Source organism: Dreissena polymorpha, chromosome 3 (assembly GCF_020536995.1).
Source record: "Dreissena polymorpha isolate Duluth1 chromosome 3, UMN_Dpol_1.0, whole genome shotgun sequence".
NCBI lineage: Eukaryota > Metazoa > Mollusca > Bivalvia > Myida > Dreissenidae > Dreissena > Dreissena polymorpha.
In genome coordinates this window covers 2,089,821-2,105,879 of record NC_068357.1, presented here as the reverse complement: position 1 = coordinate 2,105,879, position 16,059 = coordinate 2,089,821, and the positions used below count along the sequence as shown (strand labels likewise).

Below are 16,059 nucleotides of genomic sequence, written 5' to 3'. Positions count from 1 at the left end.
TTGGAGAAATTTTATGTTACACGCGTCCAGTTTAGTGCTGCTAAGTCCAGTGTTCAGAGAGATATCGCGTCGAATTTTCAAAAAATGTTAATTCATTTCCGAAAATGTATTCATCTGTATTTTCATGCATGACAATTTGTGCTATTCGTTATATTTTATATAGTCTGATAATTTGTGCTATTCGTTATATTTAATATGGTCTGATAATTTGTGCTATTCGTTATATTTTATATGTTCTGATAATAAGTGCATATTCATTATATTTAATATGTTCTGTACTTAGAGAAAACATAAAAAGAAGAACAAGAATCGTTTTATTCCTTCCTTTGTTACAAGTAGAAGTCTATTGCCATCTGACTAGTTTACGTTTTAAAGTAAAACAATTAATAATGGTAGCGTGTAACCGAACCATGCGAATTCCAGAACGTTTTATTATTACAGAATAAAAGAAGTCGTCTGTCAAATGTTTATTTCGAATTATTGTTAAAGGTCAATTTTAACACTTTATAATATGAAAGATAATTGTTTGAGATGCGGAATAAAACTAGTGCAACAATTAAGCGTTACGCCATATGCCATAAATCACCTGGTAAATCTTCCAATAACGCGCCGTTTTCTAAAAGTTGGACTGACTTACCTCCCTTGCTGTGACGTCAGAGCTGTACATCCGCTATTTTTAACAGCGTTTTTTATGCCGAGACGATCAACTGCATTGCTATTACATCATACTTTTATGTTAAATAATGGACTTTTCTGACGAATATAATCATTATGAAGATGAACTGCATGAAATTAGACCGTATATGTATAGTACACGCCATTTTATCGATTTAAAAGATCTCAATTAGACAAGACTTCTTTCCCAAAATGGCTGGAAAAAGCCCTAAAATGTTCATTAAAAGATTGTTCTTCATATATCTAAATTATTGTATTTTTTGTAAATAAATGCAAGTGAACGAAATCGTATTATTGCAACACATAATTTAACTTACAACAATAATTCTTATCATTTGCACCCATCGATGTAATTACATCGATGCTCTAAATGTTTATTGCGCATGTTTGGTCTAGTTCGTAATCTTTTCCACTAAAGTTCAATAAAATTTCAGAGGACAGAAAACACACTACCGTTTTTTTCGGGGGTAAAGACGCGACTTTTTTTCAGAAGCGTCTTATTAATGGACGAAAATGAAAAACATAAAATCCTAATTTTTGCGAAAAATGCGCGTGTGATAATCATTAGCGGTAATTTGATTGGCTCTGAATAACCCCCATGTCACTATCAATCGATACTTTAATTGGTTTATTGCAGTGTTATGGCTTTGTTTACGTTTTTTTCCATGGGTCAATGCTATCTTTATAATGTAAATTAATTCCGGTGTAACTTTTCCTCCATAAGTACTGAGTTGCACGTCTATATTTAGTTGCGACACATGGCCAGTATTAACACGCACGCGTTTCCTGTGTGGATTTCGACTATGTTTCGTGCTCTTATTAAAACACGACTTTTACATGGCATTCATGTATAGTGAGTGGTGCAGATGTGTACCAAGGGCCTTAAACAGTATTATCAGATGCCTCTAGACAATTTGTGTATTTCAGTTCGATAAATGGTAATATACTTGTACTGAAATTAAATTGTTACCGGATAAAATGTGTACGGCGATAACGTAAAATTACCCGTAAGTATTGTTTTCACTACGTCACTAATAACTAATATGACACCGGGGGGGGGGGCAGTTCTCCGCCCCTACAGATTTGATGGGGGGGGGGGGCAGATATCCGCCTACTAAATTCTGACAAGGGGGCAGTTCTCCGCCCCTACCGATTTGATGGGTGGGGGGCACCTCTCCGCCACCTTTAAAATAAGGGGGCAGTTCTCCGGGGGGCAGTTCTCCGGGGGGGGGGGGGCGCTTCTCCGGATACCCTTTGTTATACCTACCACACTTATCCTTATGTGTACTCCTCCACGATAAAATCAGTGAGATCTACTGATGATAGCAACCGGGTGTAATCCTCCTGGAAATCGTGCTTTTCACGCATTATATTATCAAAATAGTTTTTCGTCACGAAAAGCTTTTTAACAAATTTATATTTAATTATATATATACAAATATATTACAAATATAAATGTTGTGTTGTATTCCCCAATAAGAATACACATTTGCAATCCGAAACACACTTCTGATTGTCTTCTGTTAGCGCGCCGTTTACAAATTTAAGCGTCAAATAAACATTCGGGATTGTTAGCAGATATAAACAGAATATGTCTTATGTTCCAAATTTCAATTTTGTTAGCCTTTTAGTAGCCGATGCTTAAAGGAAACCGTTCTCGCACCTAGCTGTAGGCTCCCGCACCTTGATTAGTGATAATTTCGTGTTGTTTATGCTTTTCGCAGTTTTTACACGGAGTGTCTATTCTCATCTAGAGTCCGTGGATTGTAGCCACGACGAAGCCATAATTGATTTTTAATAATTTCACCATATATGTCTACATGTCGAATTTTATATTAAAAAATTAGGCTGCGACCATTTTGATTTGTCGTCATTCTGTTTCATTTCAGACTCCATGCAGTTCTCAGATCATAATCTCTGTGATTTATTACTCTAACTTGTAAGTTTTTGACCACGCGTGCTACTGAAAATAGCCAGCGGGATTGTGTTTTTTTGGCACAAAAAAAGCACACAATGGCTTCGACCCGTGTTTTTTGATCCCTAAATGCACGTGCAATATCAAATATTATGTTGGTCAGTACAAACGTTTTTTCAGTTCTGTGCGTTACGGAGTATAGCACAGAACGTATGTCTAAACATAACGCACCGTACAAAACAGGTATATGTGCGGTTCGTTCATGCGTGTGATTGTCACGTGAGTGATGGTCACTCAGGTGGACATAGGCGGGAATTTGCACGGGGTGGTCATTGTTTGGTCAGTTCTACGCTAGACTTCGATCAGTAAACTTATGTTCGTGTACAAATCCTACATAGTGTTGTCGACTTTAGCAGAACACAGGGTGTTTATGCTGCAAGATTTGGAACGCTTCATAGAAAAGATAAGTGCTAAAAGAAACGTAAATCTGTTAAATCCGTTATACTGAATCTCGAGCATTGTTTCGAGTGTTACGAAGTAGTAACAGAGTTGTAATGATGTATATTTCAAGTGACAATTTCAGCACTAGAGAAAGCCAATCAATTTACAAATAGAAATATTGATGGCACGTGACCGAAAATTCACATGTCATTAATGGTTTAACACGACAAAAGCTTTTGAACTTACTGGGGACTAAATTGCTATTCTTTGTGGTGTTGTATACATTCTATTTGCATATGTGTAAATGTTTTACGAGTCTGATGACGTAATGTTATTTGCAGAAAAAAACAATGTAGAGGCGATGGCATATAAAAAGGCGGAAACATAACGCCACGCGGTGCTCTTGACGGGTCATATCAGAAGCCGGAAGCTTCATCTAACATCGCAACACAAGGGGCTGATACTCAATTACCATTGAGAGGCACAGGACTATGTTTCGCATGTGGCGAACCGGGTCATCGGAAAGGAGCAGCTGGATGTTCAGCAAACAGCTCGACCAATAAGTTAAGTTAATTATGTATAGAACCCCGTTATCAGAAAATGGGTAATTTCTTGTTCGTCGGAAAACGTAACGTACAGAAAGTTCTTAAAGTCGAACGTGATCAAAAGGATCCAAGTATAGTTCGCCGGTAAGTTGAAGGAAGGCCCACGCGGTTAAGTAACAGGAGACTATTGATAGTAAGTACATTTTCGATGTAGTAAATGGCGGTTATAAGTTTATTATTTCCGTCGGAAAACGGTAACGTATAAAAAAAAAAAAAAAAAAAAAAAAAAGATCTGTGTCAGTGTATCAAAAGGATCTTAGTATAAATCTGGATCAAAAGGATCATAGTATAGAAATTGATGCTAGAAGCTCGCCGGTAAAAAGAACGAAAGCCCATGTAGCCAAGCTGTAGCAGGCTACGGATGGTTGTTACATTTTAGATGTAGTAAATTGCGGTTATATGTTTCCTTTTCCGTCGGAAAACGGTAACGTACAGAAAGACATAAAAGGAGCAATTGATCAAAAGGATCATAGTATAGAAATTGATCAAAAAGAAAAATTTCATAAAATTAAAAAAAAAATTAAAAAAATAAAAATTAAAAAAAATTGTTACCGGAAGTTTGTCGGTAAGTAGACTGAAAACCCACGTGACATTTATCATGTTGTTAATACGCCCGTTAATACGTTTATAGTCGTATTTAATAAGAATGGGAGGCCTCGATATATTTAAAATTATTATTTATTTATTTGTTCTACTTTCGATATTAGAGGAGCGTATCATGATGTTGATACATTCACGAACGGTGTGGTTTGAGCTATCAAGAGAATAGCAGGCAGTGTTAGGTTGTTATAAGCTTATATTTGGCACGATAACGGCCGGTCATATATTTATTTATTTGTTCTACTTTCGATATTAGAGGAGCGTGTCATGATATTGATACATTCACGAACGGTGTGGTTTGAGCTATCAAGAGAATAGCAGGCAGTGTTAGGTTGTTATAAGCTTATATTTGGCACGATAACGGCCGATCATATATTTATTTATTTGTTCTACTTTCGATATTAGAGGAGCGTATCATGATATTGATACATTCACGACGGTGTGGTTTGAGCTATCAAGAGAATAGCAGGCAGTGTTAGGTTGTTATAAGCTTATATTTGGCACGATAACGGCCGATCATATATATACTAAAACTCGTTAAAACTAAAATGAGGTGTACTAGCATTCTTACGTCAAATTGATTTAAAATGGTTATTTGATTTTGTGATGATGGCATACATCACAATGTAGAATATGAAAAAACATTATATGCTAGTGACTATACGAGTTTGGATGTTAACTGGCTGAAGAAACAGTATTTTGATTCCTTCTCAAAGAGTAGAATGGCTCGGGCAGATGATCGATATGCATAAAATGCAGTTTTTCATAATTAAAAATTGAGTAGCTAGGCTAGAAAAAAGTATTGATTCGATGATCTATCTAATTTATCAAACGAAAGAAAAAGTAGTACCAAAAGATAAATTAATAGCTAGTCTTGTAGGGCAGATAATTTCCTTTCAGAGTGTGATTGTAAATAAAGTTTGTTGATAACAATGCATATATACAATTGCATAAATACCAGAGCTAGTTGGAAAGTTCCCGTTATTGTAACGTTGCAAGCTATTTCCAAACTTAGATTATGGAAAGAAAGCACTAGGCAGTTAATCAACGGTGGAAAAGATTTCAAACACAATCAGTTGTTTTTGTGTAATATATTTGCTGATGCAAGTACCACAAGTTATGGTTTATGGAGATTTTATAGAAAGTTGTAGCTTTAATGTAGATATAGGCAAAATGACTGTCAAGCTAACGATTTTCATAAAAATAAAAAGCACATTTATTTTCAATTTGTTTTATTCCATTGACGAAGAGAGTAAAGGTATGTACTCGTGGTCTTTGAGACCCGAAAATGAGAAAATTGGAATGTACATGATCTTAATAAAAAGAGCAACCTGTTCCCGGAAGTGAACAGATTATTGACTAAAAGAGAAAAGTTATTCCTGGAAGTGATTACTATATTACACTGTTGAAATCAAGGAGGTACACTGACAGTGTTTCTATAAACGAAACAGGTAATGCATATTGTGATTTAATATAAAGTCAATACATTAAGCCACCGGAAGTTGGTTTTCAAGATAAACCGGATAAGTATTCCGTCGTTCAATATGACGTAAGTAAAATTTCTTATGATCAAGAAAATGCCTTGCATACGGCTAGAAAAGGTATGTTAATGCTCCCGGAAGTGAGTAAAACGAGTTTGTTATGGTCCCCGGAAGTGTACATAGAGCCCAGTAGATTGCTCCCGGAAGTGAGCAGAAATTGTAGGCTATGGTCCCCGGAAGTGGACATAGAGCCCAGTAGATTGCTCCCGGAAGTGAGCAGAGATGCTCCATGAAGAAAGCAGAGAGTATGCTCTTGTCCCCGGATGTTATGTTATATGAAATGTTTTAAATGCTTTGCAAAATTCGTACATCAAAGTGTATTCAGACAATAAAATGTAAAATGTATATTATTGAATGGTAGTCAAAAGAAATAGCTTTAGATTTAAATATGTTGTGTGGATACTGGATTCAATGAAAAGTGGCAGTGAGTGCCTTAGTTCAATATGGGGAAACAATGTAAACTGGTTAGTTCAGAAACTAGGTTGGTATCAATCTGTATCAATAAGATGATATCGGAGAAAGCAAAATGCATCCTTGTTGTTCCAATCAGGGGCAGTTCGCCTTATTGGCTACTGTTGATTTGTCATACGGACATTTTAGAGATATTGTGAAATATTGCAAAAAGTTTGGTAGAGACTGTATGATTCCAGGTTGTTTTGGTAACACTAGATTATCATTAAATAAGATAGCGTTAAGAGGCATATCACAATACAGTTATTAATGTATAGTACATATGTTTAACAGGAAATGTTTTGAGAGGTACTCTGAAGGAGCGATTAGAGGGCTCGGGCTTGCATGGGCTTCGAAGAGATTAGATGGCGGACAGAATGGCTAAGTAAATACTAAGAACAATCAAGAGCAGACAATACGGTGAAGAAAAGAATTCTTCATGTGCACATTTCAAATACTGTGAAGAAAATGTAGTCGCCATGCCAGCCTTACATATATCAGTAGTAATGTACATGGCTCAATTGATGGGTCGAGGAAATCTAATAACGTTTTTTACATCTGTGTTTTACAGTATTACATGGATCCATTCTATTAATAGTGTACATGATCCAAAGAAAGATTTAACAAACTATTATAAGAAGCTTCAAAGCGTGTGTGTTTCAAACCATCTCACAAGAAAGATGTATTATGTACATGTGCATTCATTAGAGATGATACAAACATTGTGTTTGATATAAGGAGATTCCACTGTTTTCATTGATTGATCATTTTTGGGTTATGCATGTACATGTATCATGCATATTAACAAATTAAGTGAGTTTCATTGTAATGACCTACAATTGAAATCTGATCACTTTGTTATTAATGTACGCCATTATAATACTGGCATGTATACGAATGGTCCGGATATTATAATTGCAAAATGTACAACTACAACTTCCCATATGGCGTTTTATTAACAAATATGTAATTAGCAAATTGGTCAGATGAATCAAATGATTTTTTGTTCAAACCAGTTATTTGTTATATATATGTAATTATTTAGACTAGCTAACGCCGAGGGCGTGTTTTAGAGATGTTTGAAGCGACATGGTCGATGGAAGTCTGATAGGGCTAAAGATGAGTACATTGATGATTCTGTAGACAAAAGGTTTTTTATCACTAGACAATTGAAATTATAATTGATTTGCGGTTCGAATTTAAAACCTTACTAACCTTTGTTTTTGTTCTATCGCAAGCCTTGCCCAATGCAAAACGTGTTGTGTTTTGTGCTTAGTTGTGTGAAGACTTTTCAGTTCTGTGCGTTACGGAGTATAGCACAGAACGTATGTCTAAACATAACGCACCGCACAAAACAGGTATATGTGCGGTTCGTTCATGCGTGTGGTTGTCACGTGAGTGATGGTCACTCAGGTGGACATAGGCGGGAATTTGCACGGGGTGGTCATTGTTTGGTCAGTTCTACGCTAGACTTCGATCAGTAAACTTTTATTTTTTTAAATTCGAACCGCAGTAGTAGTAAATTGGCTCAAATGACATGTTATGTTTGTGTTACATAATGTTTAGTTACATGTTAATATTGGTTGTTTTCAGGTACAGTTTTCCAGAGTTATTTTACATTGGGCTTCTGATGAATTTTTATCTCTGGGTTTTTCCCTGGCCTTGAAAACACCAATTAAGGACACAATACTAGAAGTGATGTATTCACATTATAGTTATATTTTGTTATATTATTTATATATCGAAAATTGTCCTGTCAAGGTTGTACTTCGATTGTACTTGATTGCTATATGATACGAATATGTAATATTCGTGGATGTGTGTTGTCAATAAACTGATCGCAAGCCTTGCCCAATGCAAAACGTGTTGTGTTTTGTGCTTAGTTGTGTGAAGACCTACCGAAAACCGCAGACCGCGTTTTTGTTTTATTGCCAAATCAAGCCCTGAACATCCAATATCCTGTGTATAACGACACACAAACTTTATATAAGCACGTGCCGTCTGTCAAAACAATGATTTTAATAGATCAGTAAAAATATCGAAGTAACTCACACAGTGAATTCCCGTATATGATCTTGTAAACGAGACTTGCTTAAAACGTTTAAAATAACGATATTTATTGTCAAAATAATTTCTAAAAACAAATGAGAACCATCCAACATACATCATACACAGACCAAACAAAGTATAAATAATTTTGACGGTTTGAGTACAAACATTGAATTGTATACGATGATTTTGTGTGCGATCAGTATACAGTACAATACAAATGTATGCAATTTGATGTAATTTTTCAATAATGAACGAACTAAAAGAGTGTAACGATAACGAAACAGCGTGTTTGATTTTTATTTTATTCAAAGGAATTGTCAATGGCAAATAATTCGCGAGATACTCCGGTACTTTAGTTGAAATTCACTACGAAACTTTTAATCGAAATTTCATCAAATCTTTAAAAAGAACATATGCCGAAATTCGTTTGATGCTTTCGAAAAAATAGAGAAAGTTTGAGTTTAGGAATTTGAGCACTATTTCTTCAATATTTACCAGAATTTAATGTGAAAAACGGAAATCGGCCATATACGAATTATCATTGTTTTGACAGTTGACATCCAATGGCAATTGTATGAAGTATGAAGAGAAGCTGACGAAATGTTGACACAATCGCGCAGAAGTAAATATATCAGCGTATTATCTGTGTCTGTTCCTAATTTTCGTTAATTTTAAAATTATTTAACATTTGCTATAGTATACAATAAATATTTGTAAATATTTTACTCGGGTAATCGCCGCGTGTAAAGACGCGGCGTGATTCTGTGTATCGATGCCGAGGCAGAAACAGGGTAGCAGGCTCTTTCGGCCCCAAGCTCTTTCGGCCCAGTCCGAAATTTCAGGCTTTTTCGGCCCCAAGCTTATTCGGCCTCAAATCGACCAGGCTCATTCGGCCCCATATTTTATCACACCTACTAACTAGGGTGTATGATTAAATAAAGGTGTTCAAATTGATATATATTGTGTTGTCGGCCAGAATTCTGATCTATCACTTATCTTCTAAGCGGACGCGAAAATGCTTGTTCAGCTCTGACGTCACACAACAGGGGAAAACAGAGGAGATAAGCGAATCAACGCTTTGTGAGTTACGATCATAAGTCAACAAAATTACCTTTTTCAGGTGAAACACAACACGCAAACGTTATTTTCCCGATAATTTAATCATATTTCAATGTATATAGCGTTTAATATATTGAGTTTGGATTTTCTTTAAAATTGACCTTTAATCCGAAGTTTTTTTAAGGTTCATGTAAAGTGTCAAAAGGTGTATTCTTCAAATAGGGATAGTTCAATAAATATTATGTAATTTAATTCAATTTATATCTTAATATGCTCGTAAATACTTGTAGAACATATCAGTTAATGAAAAGGAAAAAAAAAAATATGCAAAATGTTGCTTTTGAAGAAGTATGCATGCATGAAAATATCAAATTAAGTTACAGAGTTACATTTAACAAATTCCTTCGGTGAAAAGATTGTATACACTAAATTGAAGGTACTACAAATGAAAATTCCGCACAACACACACCAACAACCCTAAAATATGCAAAAGAAAAACATCAACAAATGTCAAAAAGTAACAAACAAAATTAGGAACTACTTTAAGTATGGTGTACCAATTGTGACATTAAACTATATTTACTATTTTACATTTGTGGAAAATTACTATATTTTAATTTTAATGATAAGAAAAGTACTAAGAAAATATATATTCTGTCTGCATGTGACATTTCATAATACTATACTGTTTACAATGTTTTACTATAGACATATAATGCCATATAAGGAAAAATGTCGCACCCCTTGGCAGCCATGTTTTTCAAACAAAATTAACAATTTTCCAACTCATCAAACATATAATTTACACCAATTTTATGAACAAATTTCATTCAAATGACACAATAAATGTAGCCTCTATAGTGTTAACAAGCTTTCACTATATGTATATAAGACAAGGGACAAAATTGTCACAAAACCAGGTTTTCATTGTGAAAAAAAAAATCTGATAAAGGGAGACAACTCAAACTGAACTTTTGAAATGAACAAACAAAATTAACCCCCTTTGTAAGTTTGTTTTAAAATAAATCTATTTTTAGTCGTGGCGACCTTGACATTGGAGATTTTGACGTGATTCTTTCGTGCGACACACCGTCCCATGATGGTGAACAAATGTGCCAAATGATTTTAAAATCTCATAATGAATGACCTAGTTATAGCCCAGACAAGCTCATTTATGGCTATTTTTTACCTTTGAACTCAAAGTGTGACCTTGACCTTGGAGATATTGACGTAATTTTTTTGCGCGACACACCGTCTAATGATGGTTAACAAATGTGCCAAATGATTTTAAAATCTCACAATGGACGACAAGTTATGGCCCGGACAAGCTTGTTCCGCCCGCCCGCCAGCCCGCCAGCCAGCCAGCCCGCCAGCATTCGCCAATCTAATAACCAGTTTTTTCCTTCGGAAAACCTGGTTAAAAAAGTGCCCCGCCCTATTGGCGGCAATGCTTTTCATACAGACAGAAACATTTAAGAATAAAATTCATTCAATGCATCACTGGTACAAATGTTCTGATCAATTTACATGAACATCAGACAATAAATGTGGCATAAATTGTGTTTACAATGTTTTTCTATAGCCATATACAATTATAGGCATGTAATGAAAAATGCCCCGCCTCCTTGGCATACATGTTTTTCAACCATCATCATTTTCTAACTAATCCAATATATTATTGGTATGAATCTTCTGTTCAAGTTTCATTAACATCGTACAATAAATGTGACCACTAAAGTGTTTACAAGGTTTAAGTACAGCCATATATAGTCATACAAGGAAAAATGCCATGCCCCTTGTCACTAATGTTTTTCAACCAAACATAATACTTACTTTACTCATTCAAAATATAATTGAGACATAATAATCTTCAGACAAAATTTCATAAAACATATACAATAAATGTGGCCTCTATAGGGTAAACAAGTTAAATGATGATCAAGCATGATGCATAATGTATGACCCACGACGGACAAAATGGAATAAAAAATAACCATGAGCACATTGTGCTTAGGTGAGCTAATAAGGAGGGTTATTACACAATATGCAAGTTGAAATTATGGGGAATATTTTTCATCACATTGCAACATTAATTGTTTAAAAAATATCATGCAAGGTTATGCACAGTATTAAAAAACATATATGTATGTGAGATTATACCCTATAAATCCAAAAACTGTACTGATCCTTCCTTGAAGTCTTCTACAAGATGTTTAATCATGTAAGGTTCGTCATCATTGTCATATAGCACTTCATACACTGCATTAGAATTCCCATCGACTCCAGACAAAAGGGATGTTACATAGCCAGTATATCACTCGGTATTTTCAGAATCAATGCACAACTTCCATTTATGTTTAATTTGTCTACCAACAAACTTTGTGTTTGAAGATGCTGCTCGTCTACAAATGAACAAAGAACAATAAATAAAATGAATAATCAATTTCGTTGATTTATATTACACGCCAAATAAACACTAGAAAACTGGATATTATATTTGACAATCACCTACATAACGACGAACAATTGTGGACAGTTATTTAATAGTGCCTTGATGCATATTAAACAAACTACTCCATTATAATCTTTAAAAATTTTGACCTTTGACCTGAATGTGTGACTTTGACCTTAAACCAAATTATTATGGTTGTTTAGTGTGAAGCACCCCAGAGGATTGACATAAACTATAGCATTTTCATGGATGTGTCTCATGTGTTAATGGACATAATGCTGTAAGCTTATATTTTAAAAAATTGTCAAGATAAAAATGGTAATAAATACATGTACGTTATTAACAGATGGTGTACAATGCCACTTGGCGTGCATCATACTCTTATCCATATATATATAAATACAGTGTACCAAGTTTCAATGAAATCATCCAAAACAAGAGCACCGCAAAAGGGGTGCCACGCTCGGCTGCGGAAGCTTGTATTTCTATTCATTGTTTATTTTTTAAATAGGTAACAATTACCTTGACCTTTGACCTAGTGGGTGTGTCCTTTTAAAATGAGGATGTTGAATGTACATATAAAGTTTAAAAATTGTAGGTGTAAATGGTATGTTTGATTTTCATATTAGATGTCACAGCTACCTTGAATTTTGACAAAGTGACCCAAAAATGGGCATGGCATGAAACATCATCAAGGTGCATGTACAAATGAAGTTCCAAAGTTCTACGTGGAAGCACTTATCTTTAAGAGCCCATGTTAATGTTTGAGCACGACGCCTACGGCAGACAGTGGACGAGCTGACTATGACAATACCTCAGTTTTTCTCCAAAAACAGCCGAGCTAAAAAGTACAAAATATGGGTGTGAACAAAATATTGAAGTACGGGGGAAAGGACGGACGGCAATTGCCATAACAATATCCCTCCCCCTATGGTGGGGAATAACATTTCTTACAATACATTAAGATCTAGTGCCGGTTTATACATTGATTATATTGAAACATAAATAGGTTTATACTGGATTTATTGTCACCAAACATACAATATCATTTGACAATTTTATACTTTATACTATATTTAAATACAGTCTTTTGTGAACTTTATAGACTTTCATTTAAAAAATATCATAAAATTTAATATAACAGTTATTACTACAACAAATTTAGCCTTGAAGAAATGAACATCTTTGTAATGATTGATCAATTGTATCTATTGCTATGTTATTACCTTGCAGTATTCCTATCTGATGTTACTGTACTAATCTTCTGGGTCACTGTGGAAGTTGATTTGGTCCTTGAAGTAGATTTTTTACGACATGTAACCGTCCTTTTACTTACAGAAGGCTTGGTTGTATCTTCAAACGGAAACAACAAATCACGTTTTAATGTTAAATTTTTAGCAAATACATTCTACAATATAAACTACCAAGGCAAATATTTACACATATAGTAATTGACGTATGATGCTAATTTTATATGAAAATGCTATTCAATATCTTAATTGTTTGTATATATTAACATGGATCAAACTTAATGTCTTTGTGCAAAGCGATATAGATTGGAAAAAAACTGGATATATTGAGAGCAAAAACGTAACATAATTTCAATTAATGTATAGTAATTAACTTGAAAACATCTTTATGGTGTTCTATGCTGTGAAACATCTTTCAATGTAAGAAATAATAACATATTGTTACCTACCCATACTCCAGGCTCTCTTATTCCAGGAATTTTTCTGTGTCTCGGACAAGCTAACTCTGGCAATAAAACCTTGCAATAAAATGCTTTAAGCTTTGGAATCCATGATTCCCAAAGGGTATTGTCTTTATAAATTGTTTCCACGTGGAGTTGATATGGGTCTGTGGTCCTTACTATAAAGTCTATCAACGGTAAATTGCATATATGCAATAAACCTTGACACTGATAATAGTAAATGTGGTTCAATTTTAATTTTAATTTGTCCTTTTCTATTCCTAAGAAGAAATTTCTGTTTGTATTGGCAGCTTGAAATAAGTTAATTTTTATATTTTTTAAAAACATTTTTAACTTCAATAAGTCCTTCCCTATTGATGTTGATAAAAACGATTCCATCTGGACTTCCATCTAAAAATTTATGTTCAGGATGAATAAATAATTCACATCTGTTAACATTAACATTAATTCCTTGTTCAGTTTTTTTTTTTTAATTCATGAATGGTATTTATTTCTTGTTGTAATCCAAAAAGTGTGAATTCATTCCCTTTAAAAGTTTCACAGATATTGATATTGTTTTTCTTTTCAAAATAAGTCCCAAATTTAATGCTGTTTTTCTTTTTCTTCTTTCTTGATGCCAAACTTGAGAATTAGATTGATCTTTAGTAAGAGTTGTAATAGCATTAATTGTATCATTTGAAATGTTAATGTGATGAGACATGTACTGGTCACATTTGGTATTCAAAACAGATGCGTAAACATCATCTTCACACTGAATAGCCTCATTTCCATATGATGATTTGGCAGACTTTGATGTACTCTCATTAGAAGTAGACATTTTTCTTTTCCACCTATTAGATTGAGCTTGTGGCTTGGTTTTAGACTGATTAGAAAGTGTCAATTGCTTGTCCCTTTCCTCATATAGTTTTATGAAGTGGTATCCTGGTGAGGAGTCTGTCACCTGTTTCCAAACAGTGGGAGACCACTGTGGTCCGACATTCATTGGTAAACATCCACCATAACACCTAGTATGCCATGACCCACGATTACACAAATTGTAGACTTTGCCTCCGTCAAATTTGGTGCGCATGTGCATCCAACACTCAGCCTAATTAGTTGTTGTATTATTGATGAGTCTTTTACTTTTATTAGAAACTCTGTCCAGCAATACTGAAATGTCATTCAACATATCTGATTTAAGATCTGAATATGAAAGTGTTGAAGAATAGCGTGAAAGTTCCTGATCTTTTAAAGATGTTCCTTCTTTCCAAAGTAAATTATTTTGAATACATAAATCAGATGGTTAGTCTACTTCAGTGGAATTCTAAGTGTAGGATGTTGTTTGGTTAATAGGTGGAATTGATTTAGCTTTACAGAAATCTGAACAATTGTTGTGGTTGCCAAAAATGTGGTGAACAGAGTTTCGAACGTCTTTTTCTAACTTGATTATTGCATTATGTACATTTTCTTCTTTGGATCGTATCCGGATAGCACATCGGACAGCACTTACTAAGCGAATGCAAACTGCCTTTGTAATGAGGATTAGCGTCCACTAGCTTTTCAAAATTGGAACGAAGGCACTTACAAACATGATTTGAACATTCTAATTTTTTAACATGACTTCCCCAAACTGGAATTTCTTCATGTATTTTGGCATAAACTGATGAATCCCCATCACCAACTAACCACATATACCGTAACCCATGCATTTCTCTACCAAACGGAATCCATCAAGGATGATGTCAGCTTCCATGGCTTGATGATTCGAGTTCCAGTTTTTGAAGCATTGGTGATGTGGTACTGTTTGATGAGTATTTTCCGTATGTGAGCATACGTAACAGTATTTGTTTCTTATGCCAATGTACAAAATTCTCCCAGTTTTTTGTCCAATAATAATGGCAACACCACCTAAAAAAAATTATATATATATATTTAAATAGACATTGTCAGATTACCCGGACGTATTTTACAAACAACTTATTTGTAACTGACGTAACCAACATGCCGCATTGAAACATAATATTTTCATATTGTCTTCACAAAAAAACAGCATACATCATGCTCAATGTTTAAAACGCACTAAGTGACACCATGACCTACTTTTTTATCTTCCATGGCCCATGTTTTAACTTGTCCTTAAAAACATCTCCATAAAAGTTATGAGCAAGTTTTGTGAACAGATGAACAACAATTCAATTACATAGCAGACACCATGCTGAATAACAACCCTTACAATGCGGGAACCGAATATTTAAGGCAATTGAAAAAAGTTTGGATCTAGATGAGATGCCACAGAACGTGGCGTCTCATCAGGATCTAAATTGTTTTCTATTATGATAGTATTCATTGAAAAAAAGAAGAAGAAATTGCTAATTTTATAAATTAAGCAGACGACAAATTTCCCAGAATGCAAAGGGTTAAAGAACGCACTAAGTGACATATTTTTGGCCTGGCATTACATATAATTAAAGTTTACCAAGACATCATGCGGATACACCATATGGGCAAGTTTGGTGAAGATCGGATGAAAACAACGGAAGGTACGAGTTGACTTAGGTACGAGTTGACTAGCTTCGGAA

The 16,059-nt window shown here is 34.5% G+C and overlaps 1 protein-coding gene and 1 long non-coding RNA gene across 2 annotated transcripts in view; one reads left to right on the top strand and one right to left on the bottom strand.

The window, feature by feature from the left end:
• Nucleotides 1-16,059, top strand: part of LOC127872739 (uncharacterized) — a 167,859-nt gene that overhangs the window by 26,336 nt on the left and 125,464 nt on the right. The window lies entirely within an intron of this gene.
• LOC127872744 (uncharacterized) lies at nucleotides 9,441-16,052 on the bottom strand. The gene is made up of 4 exons (XR_008045768.1): nucleotides 15,957-16,052; nucleotides 13,490-15,388; nucleotides 13,017-13,143; nucleotides 9,441-11,740 (listed from the first exon to the last, which is right to left on the bottom strand). It is a non-coding gene; the product is annotated as an uncharacterized LOC127872744 (long non-coding RNA).